This window comes from Dipodomys merriami, unplaced genomic scaffold (assembly GCF_024711535.1).
Source record: "Dipodomys merriami isolate MVZ:Mamm:240054 unplaced genomic scaffold, mDipMer1.0.p SCAF_2, whole genome shotgun sequence".
Classification (NCBI taxonomy): Eukaryota; Metazoa; Chordata; class Mammalia; order Rodentia; family Heteromyidae; genus Dipodomys; species Dipodomys merriami.
The window spans coordinates 113,198,932-113,217,860 of record NW_027203381.1 but is presented as its reverse complement, the minus strand read 5'-3'; the positions used below and the strand labels follow the sequence as shown (position 1 = coordinate 113,217,860).

General features: G+C 41.5%; 1 protein-coding gene across 4 annotated transcripts in view; it reads left to right on the top strand.

Moving 5' to 3' along the window:
• The window catches only part of Tiam1 (TIAM Rac1 associated GEF 1), a 347,945-nt gene that overhangs the window by 73,234 nt on the left and 255,782 nt on the right, over positions 1-18,929 (top strand). For 3 of the 4 annotated variants that reach the window (XM_070030552.1, XM_070030549.1, XM_070030554.1), the window contains exon 2: positions 8,494-8,545. The exons of the other annotated variant lie outside the window; for it this stretch is intronic. The gene's annotated coding sequence lies outside the window, so the exon portion shown is untranslated. The remainder of the gene's footprint in view (positions 1-8,493; positions 8,546-18,929) is intronic. 4 annotated transcript variants of the gene reach the window in all.

Sequence of the window (18,929 nt, the reverse complement as noted above, 5' to 3'; positions counted from 1 at the left end):
TGGCTCACACCTGTAATCCTAGCTGAGATCTGAGGATGGGAGTTCAAAGCCAGCCCAGGCAGGAACTGTCAAATGCTTATCTCCAATTAACCACCAGAAATCTGGAAGTGGTGCTGAGGCTCAAAGCGGTAGAGTGCTAGCCTTGAGCAAAAGAGCTCAGGGGCAGTGCCTAGGCCCCCAGTTCAAGCCCCCATGACTGATAAAAAAAGGAAACAAACTGGAGGTTGTTTATGGGGTGTGAGAAGCCATGAGTTCACTTTTTGATTTTTTATATTCACTACTGTTCTTTTTTTTTAACCTTTTAAATTACAAGTACTTAAATAAAGCAAAACTAGATTAATTAGAAAGCCTGGCTATACTTTCTCATAGGACTCACCCAGCTATTAATATTTTGTTGCCTTCTTTACTTGGTCATTTGCCCAGTATCAAGTTTAATTGTGTCTAGCTCATAAATGGTTATTATAATCCTAGCTACAGTTAACTTTGCTTGACAGAAAATTATAATTACATAGTTATTCAAACTTGTGCAATAGGCCAGAAATCTAACCTTAAACTTCAGACTTCTCCCTCTATTGAATAATGGATGTCAATTCTTTTGTGCACGTGTGTGTGTGTGTGTGTGTGTGTGTGTAAGTGTGTGTAAGTGTGACAATAGTAGGATCTCATTCTCTCACTTGGCTTTTTCACTTAAGGCTAGAGTGCTACTACTTGATCTATAACTCCAATTTTAGCTTTTGGGTAGTTAATTGGAGATAAGAGTCTCAGATTTGCCTGCCCATGCTGGCTTTGAACTGTGATCCTCAGATTTTCAGCCTCCTGAATAGCTAGGATGACATGCATGAGCCTGCTTCAGTTCTTTCCTAACGTGGCTAATCTCCTGTCTGCATATACTGCTTGAGCTGGCCATTAGGGACTCCCAACAAAGACTCTAAAAACCTGGTAAAACCTGTGAACTATCACAGGGCCATTTTGATTCTAGCAATTCATGCCTATGGTGCTCTGGCCTCATGGGCTTGGGCATGGACAGTTGTTAGATTTCTCTTGGTTCTAGGACCAACACTGAGTTCTGTAGGGGTCATCGCCATTCCTACTCTTTCCCTGATAGGACGTCTTCATGGTGTCCTCTGCTCCTCCTCATCCTAAATTAGGAGCTCCCCAGTGCTTGCAAAGTCATAGAATGTGTGGATACTGTATAAGCAATCTCCATGTCAATTTGTAATCGTCTCCAATGGAAAGATAAATGTGACTTTATTCAGTCATTTGTAAGCAGGCTGCTGTTCCCCAGGGTTTCTTATAAAAAGAATGTCAGGAAATGTGTGGACAAGGTAAATGAAATGTGCTTGATGGAAAGCACAGTTGTGATTAAACTGGGGGAGGGAAATAAGGCCTCTGTTTTATAGTCTTTGGAGTTCTCCTGCTTTGAAGTCATTAGGTTGAATCACATGAATTACCAACTTGAGCTATCAAAAGGGCAATTCCACCCTGTTCCACACAAGATAGCGTGTTTGCTGGCTTCTAAGGCATGGGAAATGTGGCTCTGCATTCAGCCATCAGGCAATATGCCTTAAGGATGCAGGGCTTCCCTTATTTATTTGGATCTGTCACTTGTGGTTAGTGTTTACTTAACTTGACACTTGCTTGTTGCCTCCTTAGCTTTCAGAAAGTATCTAGAGCAAAATTGGTTGCCTAGCAACACGTTCCAGCCCAGGAGGGTTGGAGAATGGGTCAGTGATTAACAATTATATACAATCAAGTTTAAAAATGCCTACCACACCGATGCCCAGACCACCAGAAAGCATCCATGTTCTGCTGTCCCAGCTTCTAGGGCTACGGTAAGTGAATTTATTGCCAGTGTGGTCTTGACCTCATGGGGACAACTAAAGAAAAACTTGGTTCTATCCTACCTTAGGATTATGGCACCCCCTGGCACTTATCGATTTATCCAAGCATCTGATATCATCATTAGGTTTGGCTCTTGTCTGGACGCTTAGCCCCCGGCACAATGAGCAGAGAAACATGAAGAATCTGGATTTTATGATTGTCATCTGGACAAAGTGGCTCCTATTAGTGAATCTGCAATTTACGAAAGAGCAAGTCATACAGAATGAGTGACAACAGCTTCCTCTCCTAATCCGTCATTCTTCTGTGAATTACGCATACAGCACGGAACGTGCCTGCGTGCTTCCCGAAATGGCCCAAGTCCTTAATCATTTCTCTTCCTTCCGTTGCAGCAGATGAGAAGAATTTTGCATAATCCAGTCCTTACTTAATCTTTCTGTCAGCACAAACATCACTGGCGTAAATCCTGACCACCACAGAATGCCGGGAGGCATTTTACAACTCTGCACCAAAGCTAATAATGCACATTTCATTGTGGAGAATCATTGAGTTTAATTGGCTAATCAATTTTTAGGCCCATTCCATTTATGTTTTGTTTAATCAACAAAAATAAATCGCCCTGCCAACCTTGAGAGATCCAAGTAGGAGAACAGTGGCAAATACTTCGTTTGCCCTGCCAAAAGAGCTCTCCCGCAGAAATGTCTTAATTGAAGATGATTTATATTCAGAACTGCTGATGTTTTATCATTTGTCTGAAGAAGGAAATGGCTGTGTAAGCAAGCAGTAGTGTAGCAGCCAGTAGGCATGCATTTGACATTTATCCACAGTCTTTACCCCTCAGATGATTACATTAAAATGATCTGCCCTAGCCGTTCTTGCTGGTGACTCAGACACTACCTCATGAAACTAGCTGTCCTGTGGTTATCATAACTTAATGATTAGACGGAGTTGGTACTGAGAAGACTCTGTATCTTAGGTCTTTGATTCTTATTTTGTGATTTTTTTTTTTTTTTGGCTATGGTTCCTGTTCAGTGGAAGCAATGAGCAGGCCTGATATCTAGCTTTTTTATTTTTTAAATTTGGTATTGCTTATTGGGACTTTAATATAGGGCCTTGTGTTCTTTCTTGGCTACTATTTGAGCCACACTTCCACTTTGGTCTTTTTGCTGGTTCTTTGGTGTTAAGTCTGGGATTTGTCCGTCTGTTTGTCTTTGAACTGTGATCCTCATATCTCAGCCTCCCGAATAGCTAGTATTACAAGCAGGAGTTATTGGCTCCTACCTTGCAAATAAATAGTCTTCAGACCATGCATCTTATGTGTTTGTGAAACACAGAATTTTGCCTTTGGACTTGAGTTTTATCACAGACCATGTATCTTATGTGTTTGTGAAACACAGAATTTTGCCTTTGGACTTGAGTTTTATCACCAAGATATTTCAATATGTGTATACAAATATTTTAAAATTTGAAGAAAACCCCAGATCTGAAACACTGGTCCCAAGTGTTTTGAATGTGGGTTGCTCAGCCTGTAGTGACTCACTGGAGCTTTCTTCTGACTTGGTTATGATGAAGGATGCCATGGATTCATTCATTGCTTGGGTCTTGCTTCCTTTTTGAACTCTGATGTACTTGGATGTATTCTTGGCACCTTTCAGTTATGGTTGGTTTGTTCATTTGTGCCTGGTGAAGTTTTCATGGAGCCTTCTTAGACTGAGAAGAGGTCAGCTGGCCTCCGTGGGCATCCTAAAACCCAACCCAGTGACCTGTCAGTTATTCCAGGAGCAACAAACAAACAAACAAATCCACCTTTAAATGAACCCAGTATCTTAATAAGATATAACATTGGAAGTTACTAACAGTGTTCTGTAAATCACTACTTTTAGGATGCCTATACAATGGCAAAGTTCCAGCAAATGCCTGAAAATTTGCAGCATTCTCTGTTTGCCAACGGCCTGGCCATTTTCTCAGCAGCCCTTGCCCACAGCATCTTTGGTGTCAGGGTCAAGCAATTCCTGGGTTGAGCGAGGGACTGGGAAGAATTCCCACATTTGCATGGGCTGGGAAGGCTTGCAGTGTGGGAGATCAGTTCCTATTGTGATAATGCAGATACCTGCAGAGATTTTTTTCTGATGAGTACTCCGTGCCAACCTGCTTCAGAAGCATTTTGCATCTATTAATCCACCCGCCACCTATCCCATTAGCTCAATGCTGTTGCTACTCCCCTTTAACAGATGCGAAGGAAGATCTGTGTCAAATGTAATGTGGCCTCTTTGTGTGTGTGTGTGTGTGTGTGTGTGTGCATGTGTGCGCGTGCATGCACACATGCGTACCATGACTGGAGTTTGAACTCAGGGCCTGGGTACTGTCCCTTAGTTTTTTTTTTTTTTTTTTTTTTTTTTTTTTTTTGCTCAAGGCTGTAGCTAGACTTCTGGCTTTTTTTTGATGATTTATTGGATATAAGTGTCTCATGGACTTTACTTCCCATGCTGGCTTTGAACTGTGATTCTCAGATCTTAAGCCTCCTGGGTAGTTGAGTTATAGGCATGAGCCATTGGCCTTTTTTGTTAAGTGACTCTTAGAAGCCAGCTGAGATGTGCCAGGTAATATGACAGCCTACATTTACTGAGTTATTTTTGCACTCTAGGCACTGTTCTAAGAACTTGGCGTGAATTTATTTAATCTCAAAAGTTAGGTACTCTGATCCTGATCATATCTGATCATATCTGATGGATAGATGGGGCAACTGAGTTACAGGGTAATGCTATAACCTCCCCAAGGCCACTTAGCCTTTTGCAAGATCAAGTGTCAAGCAAGCTCTTTTAACTACCGGGCCTTCTGCCTCTGAGCTAAGGACCCTGGTAACAGCTGTTAAAAGTAGGAAGCGTGACAGAGGGTTAGAGGCTTTGGCCCCTTCAAACCATGAAGCCAATGTTGGGTGATTTGTTCCTTCCTGTGGCATCAGTCCTGTTGTTGATTTCATTCTGGTTACTTTTTGTTGGTTTGCACCTGACCATCCCAGCCATGAAGGATGCAGAGAAAAACTATGATATGGAATAATAAAACAGACTTGGGAAGGTGTTTCCTTGGTCTTAGGTATGGTCAAGGCCCATTTTCCCATGGATTCACAATGGCCCCGTGAGGCTTGTACTGAATGATCTTCTCCACTGGCCCAGGGGGAAACTGTAGCCCATGGAGGGTGGTGCAGGTCTGGGTCTATCAGGACTGATATCAGGACTGATCAGGAAACCTTCACCTACCCACAGGATTGGGGCTCCTTTGTACTTACCTTGACCTTTCCTGTGTGTTTAGCAGTGTGATTATGCTGTCTCCAATATTTTTTTTCCCCCTCCTGGTTTTCAGCCTTGACCCTCTCCCAGGTCACAGCAGCCTCGAGGCTTTCAGAACAGGTTGAGATTTTTTCCTCAGGTCTGGAACTGCTTTTGTTACTGCCTGTGCATCTAAGTACCTGCTGAGCTGATGAGTTTTTCAAATGTCACTTGACTGTGGGGAGGGAGCCGTGAGTGATTCTCAGGCACACACCATCCCACTGCCTCCCTGGGGTGGATGGTGGGTGGCAGATCCTTCTCTACCCCCAGCCCCCTTGGTGAAGGATGTGGTGGCGTTCTTGTTGGGGGTGGACACAGGTACGCTCCATCTGCTGCACAGCTTTCTGCCCTGGGGGGATGTGGTTGTTTCTGTGCTGTGCTGCTTTTGTATCTATGCTACTTCATGGGGTTTTTTTTTGGGGGGGGATGGGCAATTTTGAGAATCCAGTGAATTTTTGACCCTTTTCTTTCTGGCTTTCTCTTCTCAGAAATATACACATGTACACAAAATTCTGTCCAGAAGTTCAGGGCTTTCCTCGTCACCCTTACATTACTAGCCTTCTTATATTCTCCTCACCTGCCACCCCCTGAAATGTAGCTTAAAAATTGGGTTCTCTAGGTGAAAATGGCTCATGCTTATAAACCTAGCTAATCAGGAGACTGAGATCTGAGGACTGAGGCTCAAAACCAGCCTAGGCAGGAAAGTCTGTGAGTCTCTTATCTCCAGTTAATCATCAAAAAGCGGGTAGTGGAGCTGTGGTTCAATAGTAGATCATCAGCCTTGAGTGAAAAAACTAAGGGACAGTGCCCAGGCCCTGAGTTCAAGCCAAAGAAAGAAGGAAGGGAAGGAACGAAGAAATGAAATTGTGCTTTCTGGCTGGGCTCTGGTGGCTCATGTCTCTAATCCTAGCTACTCAGAAGGCTGAGATCTGTGATCTGGTTTGAAGCCAGTCTGTGAGACTCTTATGTCCAATTAACCACCAAAAAAGCTGGAAGTGGAGCTGTGGCTCAAGTGGTAGAGCACCAACCTTGAGTGAAAATGATAAGGGGCAGATGATATGGTTCAAGTCCCAGTTTACACACATACTCTGTCTGTCTGTTTTTCTGTCTTATACATACACTGGGTTCTGTTTTGATTTTCAGGTTCTCTGTCTTGTACATTGTTGTTTAGCAAAGTAGGAAAATCAAAGAGGTGATTAGAAAGTTGGATGAAGTTGTGACATAGGGTTAAGAAGAGAAGGAAGGGAAGGGAGGATGCTGTGGCAGCAGCAGCCCCTTCATCTGAAGGATGCCCTCACCTGTGCCGGACAGACAGCTGTTGACCCAGCAGGGAGAGGATTCAGGGCACCAGAGCTCCTGCCTCTTCTTTACCTTCTATGATTGTCACTTCTAGATGACCTCCCTAGTGAATGGAGGTACAGGGAGGACAGCTGCTCAGGGAACAGATCACAGTGCGAACAGATGAAAGTCTGGGCAGGGCAGCTGGAGAATATAGCCACGGTTCTCTTAGATTCTTACTTGTCATTGTTGTTTGCAGCAGTGTCATAAAATGTAGCCCAGGTTGGCTTTGAATTTGTGATCTTCCTGCTTCAGACACCCTGCGATTATAGGCATTTGCCATCATACCAGGCTTCCTTCTAGATTCACTTCCGTCCAGTAAGTAATGGCATATTCAGGACTATTTGATCATACTGCAGTGTTTGGCCTGCGATCTGGGCCCAGCAGAAATTGCGTATTAGTTTGTCCTAAGGAAGTTTTTTCTTTCTTTTTTTTTTTTCTTTTAGTGATGGAAAGCTTCCTGGCTTTTGTTTCTTTTACTTTTCAAATTTTTATTTATTTATTTATTTGCTTCCTGGCTTTTGTCAGATGCTTTCAATCCAGCTTTTTAGTTCTTTTACATTTTATTTGTGTACTCCTCATTACAAGGCCACATTGAAAGGCGTCATTGTGCCTCTCAATGGTTTAGTCTGCGTCAGTATCTCAGGGGGATTGTGTAGAAATTGCACATGATGTTATGTTCAAAGTACTTTTCTTATAATATGGTAACTTGATGTATAGAGATGGGAACTTCTTGATTTCTACAATGCAGTGCAGTTATAAGAGGAGGAAAAATGGAGAAACTAAAAAGAATTAAGGGGTGTAAGAAGCCTGTCAATTGGTTTATGAAGAATTTCCCCTAATTTTCTTGATTTCTCTTATTATTCTTTCTGGCCTCTGACTTTTTGCTCTGCCCATTTGGCTATTGCTTCCTAGCTGTCTTTGCTGTTTTTGTTGTGAACATGATCTTTCTTCTTATTGTAGTAGTACTGATGTTAAACTATTATTTTGGTCCTGAATAAACTTTGTCTTACCTTTTCTAGAATGTCTGAATAATTTTTTCCTTGAGATTATCCACTAGGAAATGCCAGGGTTCTTCAGAATCTTCCAGGCCCTCTTTTCTAACCTTACCCAATACTGAGATAGATTTGGGGGACCCACTATTCACTACAGGGGCCTAGTTGTTATGGTTAAAAAGCCCTGCTTTAGCCAGGTGCTAGAGGCTTACAACTGTAATCCTAGCTAATCAGGAAGCCAAGATCTGAGGACTGCAGTTCGAAGCCAGCTGTAGGCAGGAAAGTCCGAGAAGCAGCACTGTGGCGCAAGTGTTAAGAGTGCTAACCTTGAGCACAAAGAAGCTCAGGGACAGCACCCAGGCCCTGAGTTTGAAGCCCCAGGACCAGCACATGGGTGCTTGCACACGTGCTCTCTCTCTCTCTCTCTCTCTCTCTCTCTCTCTCTCTCTCTCTCTCTCTCTCTCTCTCTCACACACACACACACACACACACACACACACACACACACAAATGAAGAAGAAAGTTAGCCATCCTAAAATTTAAATAGTATCTATATGTGTCTTCTTGCCAGAGAGAGAGACAGAGAGACAGAGACAGAGACAGAGAGAGGAAAGAGAGAGAGGAGAGAGAAAGATCAGATCTCACTGTGTTACTTAGCTTAGCCCTGGGCTTCTAGGTATGAGCTATTCTCTGTTCAGCCTCCTGAGCAGCTGGGATCACAGGCAATGCGACCATGCTTGACCTCTTCTTATGTGTTGCTGTGTTGCTGACTTGGGGAGAGTTGATGGAGGGTGACGCTGCTTGGGAGGGTGCTGGGTGTCTCTCTGTTCATGATTACTCTCTGCCAGGATTATTCTGCTCTTGTCCTGTTCTGGGATGGTTTCTCTCCCCCAGATAGTTTTATAAATGCCTACTCTGATTCCCTTTTGTAAATGATGTTCTCTTTGTCAAAGCTGATTGTCACCCTAAAAGTCCTTTTGTTTTTACATTTCTAGGTGGATGGCTGTATTCTGATGTTGACATTGTCTGAAGCTTGATCTCTACATGGTAAGTAGGCAGTCTCCTGAATCTGTCTTTCTAGGGATATGGTGGGTAAATGGATAAATTAATTTTCAGATTTACTTGTATATCACATATTTGCAAATCTGTGCCTGGTGTTTATTATTTCTCACTGTGGTCCTTCCATGTCACACCATTCGTGGCTACATTTGGAAATTAGTGACTTCAACAGGATTTAAACATCTGTACCCATTTGTATGTATACCTGGAAAAAGAGGAAGGTGAGCTTTGCACCAGTGACTCACACCTCTGATCCTAGTTACTCAGGTGTTTAGATCCAGAGGATCACAGTTTAAGGCAGCCCAGAAAGAAAAGTCTTTGAGAACCCATTTGCAATTAACCAGCAAAAAGGTGGGCTGGAAGTATGACTCACATGGTAGAGTACCAGCTGAGCAAATAAGCCAAGTAAGTATGAAGTCCTGAGTTCAAACCTCAGTACTGTACACACATACACACACACACACCGGACATCTGTCAATATTTCACTAGGAATCTAAAAAGATTAGGGTTCTTATTATACATCAGCACAATGTTTTCTTGTTACTGTCACTGGATGTTTGTGTTCAGATTTCTCTGATTGTCTCATAACTGTGTTTTCATAATTGCTTAAAAATTTCCCAGGACAAAACCAGGCACCAGTGGCTCATATCTGTAATTCCAGCTACTTAGGAGGCTGAGATCTGAGGATTACAGTTCAAAGCTAGACCAGGCAAGAAAATCCAAGAGACTTAAACACCAAAAAGCTCTAAGTGGAGGTGTGGCTCAAGTGGTAGACCACTAGTCTTGAGCAGAAAGAGCCAGCCCCAGGCCTGGCACCAAAAAATCCCCTCCCCTCAAGACAATCAAAGGATCTATACAGCATCCAGTGTGATTATGTACACTATATGCATGTGTGAAATTCTCAGAATAAAACCCATTTGAAAAAAACTACTCTGAAAGAAAACAACACCCACACTTGACTGCTTTGTTTTGAGTCACGTTTCCTGTTCTGGTTCCATCCTCTTCTTCCCCTTCTCCCAGTGCATTTGGTCAGGAAGTTGGAGCTATACTCTGATTCCCACAGTGTACATCTTACCTCCTTGGGTGGACCTTTAACGTGTTTCCTTGTTCTCCAGGTTCCTCATAAAGACTTGACCAGATTCAGGTTCACCTTTGGATTCTTAATATGTTTGACATTGGAGTGAAGATTTGGTAGAAACTCACATCTGTAATCCTAACTACACAGGAGGCTGAGATCTGAGGATCATGGTTCAAAGCCAGTCCCTGCAGGAAAGTCCATGAAACTCTTATCTCCAATAAACCACCAGAAAACCGGAAGTGGTGCTGTAGCTTAAGTGGTAGAATGCTAGCCTTGAGCTGAAGAGCTGAGAGACAGTGCTCAGGACCAGAGTTCAAGATCCCGACTGATCAAAAAACAACAACAACAACAACAACAACAAAACCCTCAGTAATTAAAAAAACAGCTCCTTAAAGTATATATTAATTGTACTTGAGAATTATTTCTACACCATAAAAGAAAAAAGAGAAAGATGAAAGATGTAGAGTGAAGAGGTTAGAAATCTAAACGTATATCTATATATCTTTATTTTATTGTAAAGGTGATGTACAGAGGGGTTATAGTTACATAAGTAAGGAAATGAGTACATTTCTTTTTGGACAGTATTACCTCCTTCCTCATTTTCTCCTTCTTCCCCCCCAAGTTGTAAAGTTATTTTCAACATAGTGTCTTGTGAGTATTGCTGCTGCATTGGTTCACCCTTTGACCTTTGTGTCACCATTTCTGTGACTCCCCTTTTTGTCCCCAAATCGGATAAATTTATATACAAGACTAAGGGTAGCGAAATAAAAAACAATGATAACAGGATAAAAAATGAACGAAAAAAGAAGTAAAAACAGTACACTAAAAAAACCCCCAAAACACAAGACTTCTCATTTCCATAGCATCATTTTATATGGTCATATGTACATAACTATTGAGCTATTGTGATCCTCTGCTAGAACTATCCTAGACATATTCTAGTTATTACAAATGAAGCAAACCATGGAACCTATGTTTCTTTGGGTCTGATTTACTTCACTTAGTATGATTTTTTTCCCAAGTCTTTCTCATTTCCTTATGAATGGTGCAGTGTCATTCTTTCTGATGGAAGCGTAGAATTCCACAGAATACATTGTACTCTATGACTAATGTTGCCTGGGCTGGCCTTGTCTCTAGATCCTCCTGCCTCAGCCTCTTGAGTAGCTAGGTTAACCATTGTTAGCCTGTAATCATAAGCAGATGATGATAGAGTAGGATAAAGTATATGGAGGGGGGGAACCTAAGAGACAGGGGAATAAAAAAGAATTACCTAAAACACTCCGGGGTCCATCAGTATGAAGGAGGTTAATTTACCAATCAGGTGCTTATTGATTATGTGTTTCATTCCTTTTTGCCAATACTAGGGCTGACCCTTACCACTTGAGAAATAACTCTATTTCTGGCTTTTTGGTAGTTTATTGGAGGTAAGAATCTCATGGACTTTCCTACCCAGGCTGGCTTTGAGCCTTAATCCTCAGATCTCAGTCTCCTTAGTAACTAGAATTATAAATATGAACCACCAACACTCACCAACACCCTTTTAATGTTTTATGCTAAGGATTAAAAAAAGTGGGTTGCATTTTTCCCCTAATTCCAAGCCATTTCCACCCCATTATATTATATAGTACATAATTAGGGATGATGTGAATTTCTTTATGTTAAAAAAAAAGAAGAAATGGATTTAAGGGTGTTTTTTCTTAGTTGCCTCTTAATACAATAAAAACCCAGGGTGTAATTATTAAAAATGGTAGAAGAATAAAAAATGGTGACATTACTTAGCAAAGATTCTGTTTCATAATGCATTTGGATATAATTGGTATCATAATGTATAATTAATCTTTGAAGTGTGAAGTTGAAGTTTGGGAGGCACTTCTAAATTGTGCGCACGCTCTGTGTCTTTGCTACTTGTCTTGGTTTCTTTATAAATGGGTAAAGAGTTATGGAAGTTTTCTTAACTCAAGACTGGCACTCTACCACTTGAGCCACAACTCCTCTTCTGGCTTTTGGCTAGTTAATAGGATAGAAGAGTCTTACAGATTTGTGGCCTGGGTTGGCTTCAAATTATAATCCTCTGATCTCTACCTTTTGAGCAATTAGGATTATAGATTTGAATTACCAGTTCCCCTGAACTTACCAATTCCTGGCTTGGAGACACCTTTGGGAAAGCAATAAATAGCCAATTAGGTGAGTTCTAATATTTAGTGATGAATGCCATCTTGATCTTGTTAGCGATGAGGGTGCTATAGTCTAAAACCAATTTACCCAGTCATGCTGAATAGTAGAACAATGGCTGTTTTGGAGTATTTTCTGTTATGTTTTGTTTTGTTTTGTAATGGTTGGGGATGTAATTACAGTTCTGCAGCCTTCCCCTTTGACTATCCATAGGAGCTTGAACCAAAAGAGTCATTATTTTGGTATCATTGAAGATCTACTAACAAAAAGTTTCTTAAAAAGCTGCTTACTGGACACCACGTTGAAAATGAACTGGATATGTTGTCGGTGGGGACAGGAGGGAAAAACTGGGAGCGAATGAGGGAAGGGGAGACTTGGTTCAAAAAGAGTTGTACTCATTACTTATTACCTGATTCATGTAACTGTAACCCCTCTGTATATCAACTCTGCAATAACAATTTAACAAAAAAGGTGATTAGGGAAGAGACAAAGAGAATCAGAGAAAAGAAAAGAGGGAAAGTGGAATGCCTTCAACTGCACAAACATTTGACCTAGAAGGAGGAAACTTTCAAGGGGAACTGGGTAGAAGGGTGTCTGGGTACGGGTAATGAAAATCAAATCAACCAAGTGTGATATTGGATTTTGTTTGGATCTTGGCTTGAGGAGGCAAAAAAAAAAAATCTAGAAGGGAATTGGTAACATTTAAAAACACAGTCGTGATACTGGGGATGGTAGGGGGCTGGGCCTATAAAAGGTAGTATAGGATTATATTGAGATAAAAGATCCTTCTCTTCTAGAATTGTCTATTGACACCTTTATGGGTGAGAATATGATGCTTGAGATTTTCTTGGAAGTGAACATGAGAGGGTAGTGAGTGTAGTTAAGCAGGATTGGACAGTTTGAAGCTGGATTGTGAACATAATCCAGCTGTTCCCAGAAGAAAATGTTTCCGTAAGGCTAAATGTGATGAATGTTTGTCATACCAGCACTTGGGAGGTAGAGGTAGGAGAACTGGGAATTCAGAGTACGCTTAGGAGCAAGCCTCTTAGAAAACAAAACAAAAGTATTTCCATAATGAAAGTTTTAAAAAATGGAAAACCGATCAACTTCAACAAATCATGAGCTATTTTTTTGCATTAAAACAACAACAACAACTCAGTGGCTGTGGTTCACGCCTGTAATCCTAACTACTCAGTAGGCTGAGATTGCAGTTTGTGGTCATCTGGGGTAGAAAAGTCTGTAAGACTTCACCTCCCCCCCCCCCCCATTAACCAGGCTGGAGGTGTGGCTCAGGTGGTAGAGCACCAGCTGAACAAGCAAGTAGAGCAAGTGGGAGGCCCTGAGTTCAAACTCTAGCATCACAAAAGGGAACAGTAGGGGAAACTAGAAAACCTTTATCTTTATGACAGTCCTCCAAGCCTTGTTGAGGAAACTATTTTGATTTTTTATTTTTGGTCAGTCATGGGGCCTGAACTCTAGGCCTGGGCACTGTCCCTCAGCTCTTCAGCTCAAGGCTAGTGCTCTACCACTTGAGACACAGCACCACTTCTGGCTTTTTGTTTCTGCTTATGTGGTACTGAGAAATCGAACCCAGGGCCTCATGCATGCAAGACAAGCACTCTACCACTGAGCCACCTTCCCAGTCCCTTAAGCCTTGTTGATACTTCCTGATTTCCTTGGTAGAATCCCTTTCCCTGTAGATGTGGGAAGAGGAGCCTGAGAAAGCTTGTGCTCACCAAGGTAGCCTAGGCTTTCTCCTTTGTGCTCTGGGCTGCTGTGACCCTCTGTGGGCCAGGGGAGAATCACTGTGCTCCCAAGGAGTTGAAACAGGAGGGTCTTCCTCCCTGAGCAGCTCTCAGCCCTTCCATTGCCTCCCAACACGACCCCGCGCTTCATATTCTGTGTCACTTAGGCCTGCAGCTCTTCTTCATGTTGAAATTCTCGAGGTCATTTGAGTTGGATTACTTAGCAGGGTACACACTTGGCTAATGTCTTTATACTGTGTGTGTGTGTGTGTGTGTGTGTGTGTGTGTGTGTGTGTGTGTGTGTGTGTGTGTGTGTGTGTGTGTGTGCAGATCTTTTTTTTTTAATGAATAAAATTGTTTTTTTGAACTCTAATTTTATTGCCAGATTTGTAATTTTTCTGTGGTTAGCGTTTGTGAGGCTATGCAGCACAGCCCTAACATTTTGTATTAACAGTGCTTTGGTGGGCTAGCCTAGGGTGGTCCGGTCGCTGGTGTGAAGGGCCTGTCACTTGGCACAGGATCTTTCTGTCGTTCTTCCCACTTGTGGTGACTGAATTGGTCCCGCTGGCACATTGGATAGTCCTCCCTTACTATCCACTGGGACATGTTTCAAGATCCCACACGAAATCACTGATGGCACCAAACCTTAACCTATCCTGTGGTTTTTCCTACTCATACATACCTAAGTTAAATTTATAATTTGGGCACAGTAAGATAATAACAATGACTTAGATCTTTGCAGTGTGCTTAGCAATGTGTTAAGATCTTAGTACATGCCTTTCCCCGCCTCTCTTGCCTAGTGGAGGATTTTCACCTTTCACTTAAAGGAAGTACTTTATGGCTTCTCCTTGGAACATAAGAATTACCAGCATCTCTACTCTTGTGCTTTTTTTTTTTTTTTGTGGGTCATGGGGCTTGAACTCTGGGCCTGGGCGCTGTCCCTCAGCTCTTCAGCTCAAGGCGAGCGCTCTACCACTTGAGCTACAGCGCCACTTCCGGTTTTCTGGTGGTTTATTGGAGATAGGAGTCTCACGGTCTTTCCTGCCCGGGCTGGCTTTGAACCGCGATCCTCAGATCTCAGCCTCCTGAGTAGGTAGGATTACAGGCGTGAGCCACCAGCGCCCGGCCTCTTGTGCTTTATTAAGTAAAATAAAAATCACTAGAACACAGCACTATGGAAAGTGACCATTGGGTGGGTAGCATATACAGGGTGGATACATTGGATGAGGGATGATTCATGGCCCAGGTAGAATAGTAGGATGGCAAGATTTCATGATGCTACTCAGAAAAGCAAGCAATTTAAGACTTACAATTTATGTATTTCTGAACTTTTTCATTACATATAAGAAATTATATTATCTATTATATATAATGTTATATAATGTGTTTATATATTATATAAATATATAATTATAATCACTTTGTATGCACAAATGTACACTCACACTCACACACACACACACACATAAAACTGGGGCTTGAATTCAGGCTTTGTTCTTTCTAGGTGAGTGCTCTGCCATTGAGCCATGCCTCTGACCCAGATGGAACATGTTTGGTGCCTCTAGACTGGGTGTCTAGGCCAGGAGGCTGAAAACAAACAAACAAAAGAATCCAGAACATTCGCAATTGTCTTCAATCAAGCGTAGCCACAAGTCGCTTCTATTTTTTTCTTTTTCTTTTTTTTCTTTTCAACAGAAATTTCAGCTACTAGTGAGGTTAGTTAAAACAGCAACAAATAGTCACAAAAACAAAACCACAAAACCAACCTCCCTAAAACCCAAACCCCAAATACAAGCAATAAAACCCAGTTTATTTTTTCTCTCCCCCCTTCTCCCTACAGTATTCATTTTCCTGAGTCAGAGAGGGCAGTAATGGATGGTAACTTTAAATTCACCTTTAACTTTTTAGGAGAGAAAGTGGAATAGGTCACCTTATAAGCTGAATAGATCTTTGGGTGCATCCAGGAGTTTCCAAACCTGAGATTTTGGTCATGTGGGCAGCAGAGGGCGACGGCACTTGTGACCATAATCAGAGTTTAATGTGGTCACTAAAGGACACCCTCCCTCCCTCCCTCCCTTTCTCCTTCCCTCCCTCTCTCACCCCCCTCCCCCTCCCAAGGCCTGGGTGCTATCCCTGCTAGCACCCTGCTACCACTTGAGCCACAGCTCACCTTCATGGTAGTTTAATGGAGATGAGAGTCTCACCAATTTTCCTGCCAGGGCTAGCTTCAAACCATGATCCTCAGATCTCAGTCTCCTGAGTAGCTAGGACGACAGGCATAAACCACTGTCACCCACCTTCTTTTTATTATAATAGACGGCATTCAGAATGGCCAGGGGAGACTCAAAAATCTCCTGGATTTATCAGATTATTTCCCACAGAATTTATACTTCATACAAAAGAATCCTTCGGGGCGAATTGTTCCCTTTTCCCAGGGGAAAGTAGTACAAAATCACTATGTTTAAAGAACATTTGCTAGATGCTGTCAATAAACAGTGAAGCTTGTCATATCACTCAGCAGTGTGCAAGCCACTAACAAAAAAAAGTTCAGATTCTCCATTTTTATAGAAAAGCAACCATGAGGCCTTGTAGTTTAAGCACCTTGGTCAAAGTCAGAATTCAACATACTAACAGGTGTTTTGTCGCAGGAGGTGTGGGCATGGGCTATTACCTCCCATATGGAGGTGACTTCCCAAAGAAACATTGCCTCCAGGATCCTGTGATAAATGGCCTGTAGCAAATGCAGTAGCTATCTTTGCACTTTTTTATTTCTTTTTTTTTAAGTTATCTTTTGTCTTGTTATTTTTTTATTTTTTTATTTTTAATTTTTTATTGTGAACATACTGTACAGAGGGGTTACAATTACATGGGCAAGATAATGAGTACATTTCTTATCAAGCATTGCAGCCTCCTCCTTTGTTTATCTTTCCCATCCCTTCCCAGCCTCCCCCCACCCACCCACCCAATCCTCTCACCCCCACCAAAGTTGTAAAGTTCGTTTTCGACATGACAACTTGTACTTCTCTGCACTTTTTTATTTCTTAGAAAATGTTGCTAATTTAAAAACAAATGGTTGCATTTAATTATAGACTTACTAATTATAGACTTATTGCATATATACTGATATATGTATATGTATACATGTGTATGTATATCAGTATGCATACTGATATATGTAATATAGACACATAGCTATCAATATATGCAGTATGTAAGTATATATAAGTGTTAAGTATATATATGCAACATATGAGTATTAAAGTATATATAGTATAGCAGCATATATGTGTTGCATATATATGTATGCATGTAATATATCAGAATATACAAATATTATTATAGATATTACATAAATATATATTTCTTGAACACAGAGCCTTGTGCTCTCCTCTGGTTTTTTCACTTAAGGCTGGCACTCTACTTCTTGAGCCACACCTTTACTTCTGGCTTTAACTGGTTAATGAGAGATATTGCGTCTCATAGACTTTTCTGCCCCTGCTGGCTTTGAACTGTAGTCCTCAGATCTCAGCCTGCTGAGTGGCTAGGATTATAGGCAGGAGCCACCAGTGCATGGCTAGGAATATGTAGAGATTTTGAGTCGAGACTTATTGATTAGTTTTGAATCAGGAAGCTGCTGTATCATGGCTGTTTTCTTGTGTGGGTTCAGGTTGAGCAGACTGTCGACAGCAGAAAAGCCCGAACAGATTTTAATTTTTACAGTCTCCACTTCAGAGTGTATTAGAAGTTGTTGGCTAGCTGCTATTGTAATGTCCATGGGACACCTTATCTTTTACACCCTTCATATAAACACTGGTCTTGCTTCTGGGAGCTACAGAGGTTAGAATTGATTTTTATGAAATTTTTCACTTAATGAAATCTCATCAGTTTTTATCCTCTTGGCTCTTTATGTATGAGACCGAGGAGGGTCTGAGGATGAACAGTTTGGTGAGACTGTGGTTTTACTTCGGTTTCTTTTTGGCTTGTGGGAGTCTGTCTCCCATGAGGTCCAGCTTTTATGAAATATGTTCTAAATGACTTGAATGGGAGCCAGTTCCGTCTGATGTTTTCTATTATGTAACCAGTCAGATTTATGTTGCACACGATGAATTTCAAACCCCACTTTTTAGGGGATTTGCAAGAAGACCTGGGATGCTCAGAGCCTCCTAGAGAATGAAAACTTGGAAAGCCACAATAGTTCAGGACTCATTATAGAAACCACAGCTATAAAATAGGATTCTTTTGGTTCTTATTGAACATCAGAAGTGATATTTCAGAAGCTAAAAGATATTCAGACCTGATGGACCACAGGAGTCTGGTATCTAGGGAGTTTGTTCCGGTGGGGGGTGGTGATTGCTTATGTTGATGGCATTGAAAGTGGCCGTTGGTCCAGTGGGGCTTTTTCTCTGGCAAATTTGCAAGGAAGGGAAGAGAGGCTTAGAGCAAAAATGTACCAAAAGGATGTGAACATGTTGCTCTATGAGCTTAAAGTTGTCCTTTGGTACCTAGTAAAGATTGCTTTCAAGACCCGTTTTGGATATCAAAATCTGCATGTGTTCAGATCTCTGGTATCAAATGGCCTAGTATTTGTATAGCCCATATATAACTTCTTATATACAGAAAGTCTCATCTAGATTGTGTACAACTGCTAACACAATGTACATTGCTATGTAAATAGTTATGTTATATTGCTTAGGAAATATGACAAGAAAAAGTTTGTACACATTTAGGACAGATATAATTGCTTCCCTCTCCCCCCAAATATTTCTTTTATCTGCATTGATGAATTGCCAGTACAGAGCCCATAGATGTAGATGGTAGTCTATACCTTTTAAGATTATTGTTTTAAAAATTCGATTTTATTTTAATGATAGTTTAAAATTCCACCATGCAGATACATAGCAGAATGGCCTGTGTACTAGGTGGTAAAAAGTGTTTTAGGCTGTGGAGTAGCACAAAGCAATTGTTATGTGGGAAGAGATTGTCTCTCTCTTACTGTTTTATAAATACCTGGGGAGCTGACCCTGAATTGTCTGTTCCTTGTTTCTTGTCTGTTTTGTGGTGGTTTTTAATTATTCCCACTGACAGACAGCACTGGGGAATAGCATAGGCCTGGCCATGTCCCACACGGAGCTCTTCCTAACCCGTTCATTTCCAACCTTCCTTCTCTTTGTTTTTTAGACTTAAAGCTGGGGGGTAAGAGAGGAGTGCCTATGGCTTCTACTTTTCAGGTCAGCATGTTCTCTGCTTACATTGTTCCAACTTGGTATTGATCCGTTCACTACAACACTGGAGCAAACCTAACCAATCACTGACGACTTCTTCCAGACCTGTATAAGTCTGTATATCCTGGTAGAAGAGTATATCACCACCCTCAGAT